This window comes from Mobula birostris, chromosome X (genome assembly GCF_030028105.1).
Source record: "Mobula birostris isolate sMobBir1 chromosome X, sMobBir1.hap1, whole genome shotgun sequence".
Taxonomy (NCBI): Eukaryota; Metazoa; Chordata; class Chondrichthyes; order Myliobatiformes; family Myliobatidae; genus Mobula; species Mobula birostris.
Genome location: NC_092402.1, coordinates 54,359,836 through 54,373,232, shown reverse-complemented (window position 1 = coordinate 54,373,232; position 13,397 = coordinate 54,359,836). Strand labels below are relative to the sequence as shown.

At 50.6% G+C, this 13,397-nt stretch overlaps 1 protein-coding gene across 2 annotated transcripts in view; it reads right to left on the bottom strand.

Moving 5' to 3' along the window:
• Positions 1–13,397, bottom strand: part of LOC140191747 (integrin alpha-5-like) — a 137,380-nt gene that overhangs the window by 98,281 nt on the left and 25,702 nt on the right. The gene's annotated exons all lie outside the window — the stretch shown is intronic.

Below are 13,397 nucleotides of genomic sequence, written 5' to 3'. Positions count from 1 at the left end.
TAGTCTGCATACCGTTCCAGGTTAGAATGTTCCAGGGATTCACCACCCTCTACAAGATGCTCCTACGTGCCTCAGTTTTAAGTGATCGCCCTCACAAAGAGTGCAGTCTTCAGCAGTAGCACAACAGCTCCACATCTCCCCTGTCATGCTCCCTTAGGGTCTTACATGTCTCAACAAGATTACCCCTCATTTTTCTAATCCTCAAATAACATAGATTTAATTTCTTCAGCTGTTGTTGGCTAGACAACCATCTCATCTCAGGAATTAGCCAGGCAAATTCCTTTTGGACAGGCTCCAATGCCAGTACATCCTTTCTTAAATGAGGAGACTACAAGTGTGCACAGTACTCCAAGTGTGGTCCCGCCAATGCTCTGTACTTAGAGTCATAGAGGTATGCAACGTGGACGCGTCAGGTCCTTCAGTCCAACTGACCCATGTCAACCAAGGTGCCTTCCTGAGCTAGTGCTATTCCCTTTCCTATCCATGTACCCATTCAAATGTCTTTTTTAATAGTGCAATGGTACCCACCTTTGTCACTTCCTCTGGTATCTCCTTCCATATACCCAGCACTCTCTGTGTGAAATGCTTGACCCTTGAGTTCCCTTTAAATCTTTCCCCTCTCACCTTAAACCATGTCCTCTAGTTTTAGACTCCCTACTCTGGTTAGAAGGCTGTGACCATTGGCTCATGATTTTATAAACTTCCACAATGCCACCTCTCAGTCTCCTTCACTCCAGGCAAAACAATCTCATTCTGTCCAGCCTCTCCTTATAACTCAAGTCCTCCAGTCCCTGTGAAACTTCTCTGTACCCTTTCTAATTTAATGACATGCTTCCAATAGCTGGGTGACCAGAAATGCACACAATACTCCAAGTGGGATCTCACCAATACACATCAGAGATCCTGCAATTTGTGACTCATGCATAAGGATATCTAGGTCCATATCATTTGCATTCTCTTCATTTAAATAATAAATTGCCTTTGGATTCCTCTTGCCAACGTGCATGATCTTACACTTCCCACAGAAAACTCCGCTACCGAGTTTCCACCCAATCACCCAATCGACCTCTATCCTGTTCTGGAGTCCAAATATCCCCAACACAACATCCTTTCCACTTTTCTGTTGTGCCATCAGAAAACTTAGATACATGCTGCTCACTTTTCTCTAATACAAGTCAGAGAATATTGTGAGCCAAGAACTGATCCCTGAGGTCTTCCACTGGTTACATCCTTCTAGCCTGTAAAAGTCTGAAACATTACAAGGGGCAGAGCACGTTCAGTGAAGGAAAGAAATGCAGAAGGTATTAATTGTTCTAGAAAATGCTGGAAACACTCAGTAGGTCAGACAACGCCTGTTAGGGAGAGGAAAATAGGTAACGTTTCAAGTCTTTAACCCTCTGTTGGAATTGAAACATTAAATCTGTTTTTCCTTCTGCCTGATCTACTGAGACTTTTCTGCATTCTGTTCTTATTTCAGATTACCAGCAATTGCAGTTTTTTGCTTTTTATCAGCCCATGCATGAGCCTGCCCCAGATGAAAATCTGTCTAATTTACTGCAGGTAGTTAACAAAGGATCAACAAAGGATTAACTTTATCTGCCATATACATTTAACATGTATTAGGAATTTGCTGTGGTGTATTGCTGTGACGAGCACCCAAAAGTGACAACATTCAACAATTATACAGATTAAAGAATTATGTAATGTAAAGATTGAAGTACGGATATGGAATAAATGTGCATAGATACATAAATACCAGCATGTAGTTACAATTAAACAGCATTATAAACAGTAGTTTGCAGTGGAGTGACTGAGGTAATGGGGGGGTGGGAGGCTAACTACAATGGATAATCAGATTAACTGCCTGGGGGAAGAAACTTCTAAAATGGCATGAAGTTTATGTTTTAATAGCCCTATTGCACTTTCCAGAGGACAGCTTTCGGAAAAGGCAGTATGCTGGGTGGGTAGAGTGCACAATGCAAGATAGCTAGATTGAAAACCCGAGTTGAGCTGTTTGCTGCCTTGCTGAGAAGATGGCAGCTGCCCGTGTTTGCCAATGTGAAGGTATCTAGACATATAACACACACTTCTCCACTGAAGAGCAAGCCTCCTGAACCCATCGTGGGCAAGATACAACAGCCGGCCAAGCCTCGAACACATTCCTCAAAGCAGAATGTGCTGCAAGTGGATGAACCAAATGTGAGCAACCTGGCCCAGCCTTTTAGGAGTGGAGATCCCATGAAGCAAAATGTCTGTCCTGCACAGTAATTGAAGTATTAAGACTACAAGGCAAAGAAAGACATGACATGGCAAATCAGCAATGCTCAGTCCTCTCTCTGGGCTACCACGCTGAACCAATTCCCAATGAAATAAGGTCAGTCTCCAGGCTTCCTGCAATTGGACGGTCCCCAAGAATCAAGACCATAAGACCATAAGACAAAGGAGCAGAAGTCGGCCATTCGGCCCATCGAGTCTGCTCCGCCATTTTATCATGAGCTGATCCATTCTCCCATTTAGTCCCACTCCCCCGCCTTCTCACCATAACCTTTGATGCCCTGGCTACTCAGATACCTATTAATCTCTGCCTTAAATACTCCCAATGACTTGGCCTCCACTGCTGCCCGTGGCAACAAATTCCATAGATTCACCACCCTCTGACTAAAAAATTTCTTCGCATTTCTGTTCTGAAAGGGCGCCCTTCAATCCTGAAGTCATGCCCTCTTGTACTAGACTCCCCATCATGGGAAACAACTTTGCCACATCCACTCTGTCCATTCCTTTCAACATTCGAAATGTTTCTATGAGGTCTCCCCTCATTCTTCTAAACTCCAAGGAATACAGTCCAAGAGCGGACAAACGTTCCTCATATGTTAACAAACATTTCTCATATGCTAATATTTCCTGAGATAAGAGGCTTGTTAGGACTTACAGTCATTTCGTTGCCCAAATGCTCTCGGCAAGACAGAGGAGTATGGTCAGACAGGCCAGTGCTCAGAAACCATGGCCCTCACAGTCCTTACTTTCTGTCTGCATGCACGGACCTTTGATGCAACCAGACATTGGAGGGAGTTTGATGGACCCCAGTTGAGGACCTTCAACCGCCGCCTCACCATGCAGCAATCTAAACTGTCAACATGCTCCTTCCACACCAGCAAGAAAATGGAATGAGGAAGAAGGTCAGCTTCAGTACAGCTAGCAGGCAGAATTGTCCTCACCTCAGGAACGACAATGGCCTTACTTGTGCTTTCAGCCACGTGCAAGGCGTCAGTGTGCTCAAACAAATCTCCGCCAGGGAAGTAAGTGTCCTGGATCAGAAATTGACTGCAAAGGACTCAAAATCCACAAACTTGCTGAATTAGCCTGCAGAATTATTATTTTTCTTGTAGTTTAAATTTCCTAATTTTTGCCCATATTTTTATATAAGCACATACAGTATATATCTCTAGTCAGATATGAGCACACCACAACTACCTTTTCATCTGTTCCTTGGTTTCTCTTGACACTTCTTCTTTGCTTCTGTAACACTTAATAACATGGCCGTAAGCAGCAAGTCTTGACTTCCAAAGAACCTTCGAACTGCAAAAGCACCAGGTTCCGACGAGGTTGAAGGTAGTAGCATGGACACTGAGGTTGGCACTGGGACCATGGTAACATTGCTGCTGCACCCCACTCCAATCTCCTGTCACTGCGGTCTCCCATTGTTGAGATCATCCATGTAACCTTCTCTGTCTTCACGTTAAATGTCACAAACAGGGAGGAGGGAGACCTTGGTGATCTTGGTAGTTTTAACTATCCTCTATAAAGTTTTGCAGTCCTATGCCTTGCATCTTCTATACTACACAATGCTGCAGTAAAACAGGACACTCTCCACGGTGCTCCTGTAGAAAGTTGAGAGAATGGGGGCAGAGAGCTTTGCATGCCTCAATGTCCTCACAAAGAGTAGACTAGTGAGGAGGTGTATTGGGTTCATAATTCCAGTCAAGATGGGGCCAAGCTGCAACATCTGTCGAGATCAAGGCTCAGCCAGTTGTTTTGGGGACAACATGGGGAGATAGGAGTCAGGGTAGTTTAGGGACAAGATTGAGAGGGAGTTAAAGTTCAGGGTCGGTAATTGAAGAGTCAGAGGCCAGAGCTGGTATTCAGAGTCCAAGTTGGAGTGCTCTGCAGTTGAAGATCAGCTTCAGAATCCCAGAGGGTGGGTGGGTCAGCAGGGCAGAAATTAACGATCCAGGTTGGTGATTCCAGAGTCAGAGGTTTGTACAGATGGGAGTCATGAGGGCTGGTGACCACCCACATGCACCCCCCCCCCCCAGGGCTGGAAGTCCAAGCGAGTCCCAAAGTCGAGACCAAAGGTTAAACCTGTGGTCGATGGGTCCTGAGCTCGAAGCCTGAAGTCAAAGTCCTGTGATCAGCGAGTCCTGGGGCCCTGAGGTTGGTGAAGTCCAGAGGACAAAACTAAAGGTCAAATTCAGTGATTGGCGAGTCCGCAAGTAGAAGCCCGAAGGTCGAAGCCCTTGGATCGGAAAGTCGAGAGGTCAGTGGCCCGATGTCTGCGAGTCTGAGAGTCCAAGGCCAAGGACTGGAGGTGCCTGTTTCGGTGTCTAAGTGGGAGGGAGTGTAAGAAAGGGGCTTGTTTTGCTGTTGTTGTTTTGTTTTGTTGCTGCTTGCATTGTCCTGCTGAGCATTGGGGGTATGATGGTGCAGGAATGTGTGGTGACACTTGCAGGCTGCCCTCGACACATCCTTAGGGGTGTTGATTCTTAACGCAAATGATGCTTTTCACTGCATGTTTTGATGTACAATGGACCAAAATCCATGAAGTTTTCTAACTGCGGCAAACTACCAATGCCTACTATGATCCCCCCCCATCATTCTGGACAGCAGTTCCGTTGAGAAAGCCCTGCATGCTTCCCCCCGCCCAACTATATCAAAGTCATCCAGCACAGATAACAATTCGACCCATCCATCACATTTTATCCCCCCTTGTTCCCATCAACTCTCCCAGGCGTCTACCACTCACCCACACACAAGGAGGCAATTTGCAATGGCCCTATCAATCCACCCCTTGGAAACCTGAGCACCTGGGAGAAACCCCACATGATCAAAGCACTCGAGGTCAGCATTGAACCCAGGTCTCTAGAGCTGCAAGGCAGAGGCTCAACCCAGCCTACTGTGCCACACAGATCGTCTCCCGATAATTATCATACTGAAGTGCTCAGTCAGGGCATCCTTTATGTGGATCCCGGGGCCTGCTTCCTCCACGTTACTCGTTCCCTGCCACACTCCGCCCTGCACTGAGTTCCCTCAGGCAGGAAGACCCTAACCATCCAGAACATGTCCTTTTCCCGTTGCTAATATCAGGGAGGAGGTACAGGAGCCTGAAGACACACACGCAATGTTTTAGAAACAGCTTCTTCCCCTCTGCCTGATTTCTGAACGGTCCATGAACCTATGAACAGTACTTTGCTATTTTGCTTTCCTTTGACCTGCTTATTTAAATTTTTTGTTATAATTTATAGTACACTTGATGTGCTGCACTGTAGCACTGCCGGAAAACAACATATGTTAATGATAATAAACCTGATTCTGATTCTGATCCAAACTCTGGGACTGAAGAGGAAGGTGGGTGGGTGTTTATTGGCCTGGCACCAGTCGCAGGATAAGCTCCAGGCTTGTGGAGCTGACGGCTGGAGATCCGTGCGGACCCAGTGGACTCACTTCCACGCCGGCAACCCAGCACGAGCAGCACACACCGACGAGCACTGACGTCAGAAGACTTTTGGACAGGAGGACTGAAGCAGACCCGGTGACCACACGCAGGATGTGAGGTGGAGGGGTTCAGAAAGGAAAGCTCGGAGAGCCAGGGTTTCCTTCGGGAATGCCCGGCAGCTAACCTCACTGCACAACCGCAACCCCCCCCCCCCCACCCCGAGGCCAAGCCGGGCTGTCCGTGGAACTGCCTGCAGACAGATCAGCACCTGGAAGCCTTTGGGCAGAACGTTGTCAGGGCTGGCAGGACCCAAAGCAGATTGTCTGCAGAATGATCATATCACAAGCACAGGCATAACAGGACTCAATTAAAGTTGAATTAGCAGCAACTAAGGCTGCTGGCACAGACCATGGGTTCTGTGGTTGTTCAATGTCTGTGTCTGGCACTGTGCTGGAGAAACCTTTGATCTGGAGTGTTCCTCCTCCACCTTCAGCCACAGACTCTCCCCGTCCGTGCCCCCACTTGCTGCCCTGTTACTGTCAGTGTCACCATTAACCCTTTCACATGGGTCCTGTCCCACAGCAGCAGCCATGCACCCCATGCCCCGTCACCGCTCCTGCCCGGCCAGGACTGCGGAAGTTCAGTCCGTGTTTGGGACGCGGAGCCGGAGCAGACGTAAACATCCACAGTAATTGAGGCAGAACCACAGATAGCCCACTCTCCCGAGTGCCGTGATTAGGGCTGCAGTTTCCTGAACTTCCAGGGGAACGAAATCGGCCCTAATTTCCTGCCCCAAACCGCTCGGCATGGCTGTGGGAGTCTCCTGGGCCGTCGCTGGGTCTCTGGAGTTGGATAAACATCACAAACCACACCCTGCCCCTCGGGCTGTTGGCTGCCACGCATTTGCTGTGTGGGACCCCCTCACAGCAGCACCACCGGTCATCCCAGGAGATTCCCAGGGGAACCAGGAGACCAAGCCGCAGGGGTAGTCTGAGGGTGTCTGTCAGTCAGATGGGCAGGGAACACCAGCCAGGTCTGCACAGTGTCTGTCTCTTGCCAAGGGAATGGAGTTTAAAAGTAGTAAGGTTTTGACACAACGTAACGGGACGGGTGAGACCATACCTGGAATGTACATCTGGTTGCCTTGGACGAGGATGTCGTGGGGAGTGGGGAGTGGGGAGTGGGGAATGAGGGAGGCCGAGACTGGGTCGGCCACGAAGCAGGCTCGAGTGGCCACTTGTTGAGAGAGTGAGTCATTGCATATTGTGAGAGAGTGAGTCATTGTATATCAAACCATCCCAGATGATAAGGCTTCAAAGAGAGAGAAGATCCCCCCAGGCAAAACAGGGCTCTAATGAGAAGGTTGCCAGCAGCAGACATGGTTTGAATGGTTGCATCCTAGACCACAGATAATGATCACCATCGTCTACTGAATTATTACTGAAGCTGCCACCGAGCTGCTTGCCTGTTAAACTAATAATGGCCTCACGAAGATTTTTGTTTGGCTCCCGTGCTCAGGGAGGAGGCTGGGGCTGGAAGTGGACGGGGAACAAGCAGCCCAGAGCAAAGTGGCAGTAACTAGAGACGAAAGCTTGAAGTGGACCGACTGGTGCTGAGATCAGGCAGTAATTCAGAGCACCGCCCACTGGTGTTTGGAACTGGGGAAATGGGTAGCCTTTGAGCAGACAGGAAGTTGCCGTGATCTGAAAACCAATTCAATCATCTGTTGGCCGAGATAGAAACGCTGGCCTAGGAGACACATGGGGTCTTTCAAGTCCTTCCAACAATGTAGCTTGACAGGCCCCAGCGATCTGTGACGTCAAACCCACAAGCACGTGACCAAACGGCATAACGCTCGCAGTTTGCTACCAGCCTCGCAGTCCTTGATTCATGCTGACGGGAAGGCTGAGGGACGTATCGGTAGAAGTGAATGGTTTGGCGTTAGGGTCAGAGGCCAAGAGTCGGGGGCACAGCTGACAACAGAAGGAATTAACTTGCCAACAGATTCTGGCACATGCACGTGTCTAGTAAAACCACATCACACGTGCGGCACATAATGTGTCAGTGATCACTGGTGCATGTCAGAAAATGGATGTGCACCATTTAAGCCTGCACTGTCCTGTCTGCATTCAGACAGTGGGACAATCCACTGCCCCAGCAGCTTCGTTATCACCCACTCTCCTTGGCAGTGTGGAGGATCAGAGAGATTTTGGGGTCCGAGTCCATAGGACACTCAAAGCTGCTGTGCAGGTTGACTGTATTGTTACGAAGGCATTGGGTGTGTTGGCCTTCATCAATCGTGGGATTGAGTTTAGGAGCCCAGAGGTAATGTTGCAGCTATATAGGACCCTGGTCAGACCCCGCTTGGAGTACTGTGCTCAGTTCTGGTCACCTCACTACAGGAAGGATGTGGACACTATAGAGAGGGTGCAGAGGAGATTTACAAGGATGTTGCCTGGATTGGAGGGTGTACCCTATGAGAATAGGTTGAGTGTACTTGGCCTTTTCTCTTTGGAATGATGGAGGATGAGAGGTGACCTGATAGAGGTGTATAAGACCATGAGGGGCATTGATCGTGTGGATAGCCAGAGGCTTTTTCCCAGGGCTGAAATGGCTAACACGAAGGAGCATAGTTTTTTAATGTGCTTAGAAGTAGGTACCAAGGGGATGTCAGAGGTAAGTTTTTCACACAGAGAATGATGAGTGCACGAAATGCACTGTCAGTGACAGTGGTGGAGGCGGATAAAATAGGGTCTTTTAAGAGCCTCTCAGATAGGTACATGGAGCTTAGAAAAATAGAGGGCAATGCGGTAGGGAAATTCTAGGTAGCTTCTAGAGTAGGTTACATGGTTGGCACAACATTGTGGGCCGAAGGGCCTGTAACGTGCTGTAGATTTCTATGTTCTAACTCAGCTGTATGGCACCTACCCTTACCCTTCAGTGCTCAGAAACAAGGGCATGAGGTGAACACACGATGTGGGACTGTAATACGGCTGTCATGGTGGAACAGCCTGTGGGTAATGCTTGGATATCCTGGCAGAGCCTGACTAGGGAGTGAGAGTGAGGGGTGGGTGAGAGTAAAGGGGCGTGGAGGGGGTTAGCGAGGTGGGGGTGAGAGCAGGAGGAGGAGGCAAGAGTCAGAGTGATGGGAGGACGCTCCTCCGCCAGGTACACCTCCGGCACTGCCACCTTGAACAACACACACAAAACGCTGGAGGAACTCAGCACCTATGGAGGGCAACGAACAGTCGACGCTTTGGGCTGAGAAGGGTGTGCAGAATCTCCGGCCCATCCTTGCTCCCGCACACTGCGAACGCAAGCTGACTAGCGCCGAGCCACTGGCCATCTCGGGCTATCCATAAGCACAGTTCACCCACTTTGTGTGTACAGCACTGTCAAGGGCAGACAAGGCCTCCATCGGGAGGAACGTGGCAGGATTCCTGGAGTGCAGCGGGATCCAAATCCACAGCTTTCCCACTAACCAAAAGTTGTCTACGTCCTTCCAATTTCATCTCTGTTCACCTCTCTCCCCACCCCTCCCATTGCCTACCTCTGCATCATCCCATCCCCTAGTGCTGTAGCAGTGCCTTTAGTGCCTGGGACCCTGACTCAGGCATATCCTCTGCTCTGTGCTTCACTGAGCAAATATTTGATCAACTGCCCTCATAAATCCTAGTCTGGCTCAGGCCAAATGTATCATTTGATCCTGTGAAGCACTTGAATTTTTTGACGTTGAAGGTGCTAAGTAAATGCAAAATGTAGAAAGCTCGGCATTGCAGAGTGAAGCCCAATCCCTCAGATGACCTTTTCCCTCTGCGACACAGTTTTATTTGGGGATGTTCTAACCACAGGATGTCAGAAGGTGATTGTAACAGTCGGTAGCAAGTCGTTGCCAACATCCCGACGGCTCATTAATTCTTTGATCGCTGTTTGCTTGGACAGGTTTGACTATTTGTGACAAGGTCTTCAAAACAAACTCCCATACCACAAGACATCAAAGCCGAGGAGAGCAAGTAATTTAAACTGTTCCCATACTTCACTGCCATACTGTGCAGAAGGAGCCAAGCCAAGCCATGGACAATGAGAACCCTCAGCTTTATGACAGGCACGTGGGCTAAACAAGGGCTTCAAGAAACTTTTGCAATAATTAGAGCGACAATTCAGTTAAATCTCTTTCAATTGACCTTCAATGACATTCTGAAAGATTCCAGAATTTACTGTGTTTATATTACCATCATTTTGGCTTCTGTTCAGATTTGATGGGGGGGGGGGCTTTAGCCAACAGCCCCTCCCCCAGCTCCTCTGCATCCCATCCAACTTCCTGCCTTGGCTCTGCAGTAACCAAAATTTAAACCTCTCCGACCTTCCACCCTCAACCCACATTTGAGCGCCATTAAAGCTAGGGCTTTACTCTTTGGAGAGAAGGAGGATGAGAGGAGACATAATAGAGGTGTACAAGATAATAAGAGGAATAGATAGAGTCGATAGCCAGCACCTCTTCCCCAGGGCACCACTGCTCAATACAAGAGGACATGGCTTTAAGGTAAGGGGTGGGAAGTTCAAGGGGGATATTAGAGGAAGGTTTTTTATTCAGAGAGTGGTTGGTGCGTGGAATGTACTGCCTGAGTCAGTGGTGGAGGCAGATACACTAGTGAAGTTTAAGAGACTACTAGACAGGTATATGAAGGAATTTAAGGTGGGGGGTTATATGGGAGGCAGGGTTTGAGGGTCGGCACAACATTGTGGGCCAAAGGGCCTGTACTATGCTGTACTATTCTATGTTCTATTACACATTCAGCCACTGTACACACTGGGAGATGGTCACGTATCGGTCCTGCACAAACTCTACCTTCACCCACATCAGGGTGCCCCACCACCCCCCACCCAACCCTTCACTCCATCACACTACCCGACCTCCACACCTGGCAAGAGAAGAAAGGGAGGGTCAGCTCACAAACAATTGCTTCACTATCACCCCCCCCCCAGGAAAAAGGGTAGTTGAGTTGTCTCACTGAGTCGAGGGCAGCCAGCTCTGAGACAAGGCAGTCCACAGGGCAGCTGCCACACACATGGGAGTTCAACCTCAGCCAGAAAGCATACTCGCCACACCGAGTGTGAGGGGCTGGCAGCGTCCGACCACGGGATCCTCAACCACAAAGCTCAATGACACAACACAATGAGGTAACATAAGCATGTGCCAAGACAAACAGGCAACGAGCAAGGCAAAGCCAAACTGAATGTCAGACAAGCTGTAGTTTAGAACAGGCTTGAAGGAGAGGCACACAGCTCTCAAATACCCTTTGGAATCCCCAAGCCAAGCGGGCCAAGAGACAAAGAACATGATGTGTCCCACCGGTACTGTACCCCGGTGTTACACAGTGACGGACCCGTCCCCACCGGTACCGTACCCCGGTGTCCCACAGTGACGGACCCGTCCCCACCGGTACCGTACCCTGGTGTTATACAGTGACAGACCCGTCCCCACCGGTACTGTACCCCGGTGTTATACAGTGACAGACCCGTCCCCACCGGTACCGTACCCCGGTGTTATACAGCGACAGAACCGTCCCCACCGGTACCGTACCCCGGTGTTATACAGTGACAGACCCGTCCCCACCGGTACCGTACCCCAGTGTTATACAATGACAGACCCGTCCCCACCGGTACCGTACCCCGGTGTCATACAGTGACAGACCCGTCTCCACCGGTACCATGCCCCGGTGTTACACAGTGACGGACCCGTCCCCACCGGTACCGTACCCCGGTGTTACACAGTGACAGACCCGGTACCGTACCCCGGTGTTGTACAGTGACTGACCCGTCCCCACCGGTACCGTACCCCGGTGTTATACAGTGACAGACCCGTCCCCACCGGTACCGTACCCTGGTGTTATACAGTGACAGACCCGTCCCCACCGGTACCGTACCCCGGTGTTACACAGTGACGGACCGGGTACCGTACCCCGGTGTTGTACAGTGACTGACCCGTCTCCACCGGTACCGTACCCCAGTGTTATACAGTGACAGACCCGTCCCCACCGGTACTGTACCTCGGTGTCTCACAGTGACAGACCCGTCCCCACCGGTACCGTACCCTGGTGTGATAGTGACAGACCCGTCCTCACCGGTACCGTACCCCGGTGTTGTACAGTGACAGACCCGTCCCCACCGGTACCGTACCCTGGTGTTGTACAGTGACTGACCCGTCTCCACCGGTACCGTACCCCGGTGTTATACAGTGACAGACCCGTCCCCACCGGTACCGTACCCCGGTGTTATACAGTGACAGACCCGTCCCCACCGGTACCGTACCCCGGTGTTCTACAGTGACAGACCCGTCCCCACCGGTACCGTACCCCGGTGTCACACAGTGACAGACCCGTCCCCACCGGTACCGTGCCCCGGTGTCACACAGTGACAGACCCGTCCCCACCGGTACCGTGCCCCGGTGTCACACAGTGACAGACCCGTCCCCACCGGTACCGTACCCCGGTGTCACACAGTGACAGACCCGTCCCCACCGGTACCGTACCCCGGTGTCACACAGTGACAGACCCGTCCCCACCGGTACCGTACCCCGGTGTCACACAGTGACAGACCCGTCCCCACCGGTACCGTACCCCGGTGTTCTACAGTGACAGACCCGTCCCCACCGGTACCGTACCCCGGTGTTCTACAGTGACAGTCCCGTCCCCACCGGTACCGTACCCCAGTGTTATACAGTGACAGACCCATCCCCACTGGTACCGTACCCCAGTGTTATACAGTGACAGACCCATCCCCACCGGTACCGTACCCCGGTGTTACACAGCGACAGAACCGTCCCCACCGGTACCGTACCCCGGTGTTGTACAGTGATAGACCCGTCCCCACCGGTACTGTACCCCAGTGTTATACAGTGACAGACCCGTCCCCACCGGTACCATACCCCGGTGTGATAGTGACAGACCCGTCCCCACCGGTACCGTACCCCGGTGTTATACAGTGACAGACCCGTCCCCACCGGTACCGTACCCCAGTGTTACACAGTGACAGACCCGTCCCCACTGGTACCGTACCCCGGTGTGATAGTGACAGACCCGTCAGTACTGTGTCCCGAAGAATGGAGGAATGCTTCATTAAGCATCACACATCAAAGTTGCTGGTGAACGCAGCAGGCCAGGCAGCATCTCTAGGAAGAGGTACAGTCGACGTTTCAGGCCGAGACCCTTCGTCAGGACTAACTGAAGGAAGAGTGAGTAAGAGATTTGAAAGTGGGAGGGGGAAGAGGAGATCCAAAATGATAGGAGAAGACAGGAGGGGGAGGGATGGAGCCAAGAGCTGGACAGGTGATTGGCAAAAGGGATACGAGAGGATCATGGGACAGGAGGCCTAGGGAGAAAGACAAGGGGGAGGGGAACCCAGAGGATGGGCAAGAGGTATATTCAGAGGGACAGAGGGAGAAAAAGGAGAGTGAGAGAAAGAATGTGTATATAAAAATAAGTAACAGATGGGGTACGAGGGGAGGCGGGCCATTAGCGGAAGTTAGAGAAGTCAATGTTCATGCCATCAGATTGGAGGCTACCCAGACGGAATATAAGGTGTTGTTCCTCCAACCTGAGTGTGGCTTCATCTTTACAGTAGAGGAGGCCGTGGATAGACATGTCAGAATGGGAATGGGATGTGGAATTAAAATGTGTGGCCACTG